Here is a 2,763-nt window from a genome sequence, read left to right as displayed (position 1 = left end):
AATCCAAACTGAGCTATAACAATTATAGAAACACTATTAAATTCACACTAAATGATCACAGAAAACAAAAACCTTTCATAAATAAATCCTAGACACCTTCTAAATGTGCCTAGAAATGTAAACATGAGAGAAACAACCAGTGAAAAAGAACAAAGCCTGCCTGGACATACATTAGGCTCTGTTTCTCAATTTGCTAGAATCAAGAGACCACTCCACCTTTATAAAAGAAAAAGAAAATGCCTGGACAACCTTAGGACTGGGTACTGGCATCTGTAAATGAGTAAGGGATAAACAAAACCTCCAAGGACAGACAAATAAAATGTTTTGAGTTTACGAGAATTATAATGTCATTATCATAACTATAAAAATACTATGTAGAATTTTATTTGATAGATAAGCAAATGTGACACTACTTTGCAGATCTCCTCTGAGCCCACCAGCCTGTGCTGCAAGCAGAGTAAAAGTGTGTGAGAGGAATATACCCTGAGTGTATTCTGAACTCTGTGAGAGAGATTGTAGCTGGCTAAGACCTCTGCCCAGCACACTGAGCCATTATAGCTCAGCACTGCCTTCTGCCATCCATTGCCTACCGCAAGCATTTTGGGCAGGGTCCTTTTCCTTCCATGGCTGCTCTCTACACACACAGCAGGCCCCTGGCTCACCTCTTCTTCCTCAGGGAATGGGGCTTGTAAATAAATAAAAAGTGACTGAAAACCTAATATAGAAGATGCCTGGGACCTCTCAAATTCTGGGAAACCTAATCACTGTGTTGGCTGAATTAGCTTGGACTTGGGCTTGACAATTGTCTTTGGGTATTGCTTTCACGTGGAGCACATTCACAAAAGTCTGCAACAATGACTCATTCTGGAGCTTGTGATTGCTGTGTGTCCTACAGCATGTTGCTAAGCTGCTCCTAGCAATCCTCTGGACATTTTCACAAGCAAAGGTATCTCCACAAGCATGCTACCTACAGCTGCCTGCTGTGTGTTATTTGTTCCAATACAAGGAATAAATAACCTACCCCCAAGCTGTCAGTGACATCATGCTAAGTGCTGATGCTGTCACCTCCTTGGTAGCAGGTCCCATACTCTGCTGGTTACATTAATTCTCACACAGGTCATCACAGCAAATGTCCTTTTCACTGAATCTGGCTCTGCACCCTCAATGGCACAAAATGTCAAAGAACAGAAACTTCAACAGAAACTGTCTGGGCTATGTCTATGAATAGTTGCAATTCACCTTCTAGATGCTAAGGGAGAGCAACTAATCTGCACTGGGACAATGTTTCACAAGGTGAGCAAACCTGGCTAGATGTCCTCCACAAAAGAATCTGCATGACCTCCTGCCCATGATGGAGAAATGAAATAATCATCTCTTCCATGAGCACTCATCAGGTAACCAGCTACCAGGAACACACAGTACCTCTGAAACCAACAGGAGAGAAAAATATATAATTATAACACAAAGGGAACATTAGGCAGTACCACAGCCTCTCTGTGCTTCAGACTTTGCTGAGGAATCAATCATCCTTTGCAGATAACTTTATGCTTCACAGCTACTGCTGCTAAGCAGGTTAAATAAATAAATAATCAATCCCTCTTCTGTTACTTCTCCCCTTCACAGTCCCCAGCCTCCACTTCTTAATGGGAGTAGGGAGACATGGGCACATTATTATTTTCTGTTGGATCAAAGAATCAAAGAATGGTTTGAGTTGGAAGGGGACTGTGAAGATCACCTAGTTCAAACCCCTCTGCTATGTACAGGGACATCTTCTACCAGACCAGATTGCTTTAAAGTCCCATCTAGCCTGGTCACAAACACTTCCAGGGATGTGGCAGCCACAGCTTCTTTGAGTAACCTGGTCCAGTGTTTCATCACCCTCACAGTAAAGAATTTCTTCTTAATATCTAATCTTCCAAATATCTAATCATCTCTTTGTCTAAAAAGCAGAATTTAACCTATTACCCCAAATCTGTGTTTTGATAGCCAGGAGCAAGGAATCCAAAAAAGAGGGAGTGAGGAGTGTTAGAAATTCTGGGACTGCTTCCCAGCAGCAAAAATTGCAGCTGCTGAAATGCAGCTGAACTCATACACAGGGTGTCTCCTGCTCCCACATTAATGTGGTTCCTAGTGCTCTTTTTTTGTGGAGAAGAATTGGCTGAGTCTCTTCAGCACACAAGAAAGAGAAGCAGGCCTTAAAGACAAGTACTTGCCCAGACATCAAAAGATGGTGCTCCTCTGTGCCAGACTGCACCAGAGAGAGAGACCCACTGGAGAGACATCTCTCCTAGAATTACCCTTTCCAAGTAATGAAGATGAGACACCTTCTGAGTCAAAAGTGTCAGGAGATAAGATGTTGGAACAAGCTGCTAAATAACAGATAAATCACCAGCACAGTGCATCATGTACATCCAAGAGATCTGTAGGAGTTTTGAATGGAAGTGGTTGAGCTGCTGAAGACATGAATTCTCTCATTAAAGTCATCTGTTATACTGGAGTAATGAAGGGTAGCAAATGCTGTAAGTTGTTCTAAAAAAGGCATTTGGGATGATCTGACAAGTCACAGACCACTGAACTTTACTCTGAATCAGGTAAATTGGTTGTATTATCAAGTAAAATTAGAATCACAGGGAAGGACTATCACAAAGAATTCATTTAGTATTGCTCCAGTGTCCTTGCCCTCTTTCCACTGTTTCTCACTACTTTAAAAATCCTGTTGATTCTTCTGAATTCTCCTGCTTAGGTTATTCCTCTTTACCTTTT

This window comes from Melospiza melodia, chromosome 6 (assembly GCF_035770615.1).
Source record: "Melospiza melodia melodia isolate bMelMel2 chromosome 6, bMelMel2.pri, whole genome shotgun sequence".
NCBI lineage: Eukaryota > Metazoa > Chordata > Aves > Passeriformes > Passerellidae > Melospiza > Melospiza melodia.
This window is presented reverse-complemented; position numbering follows the sequence as displayed.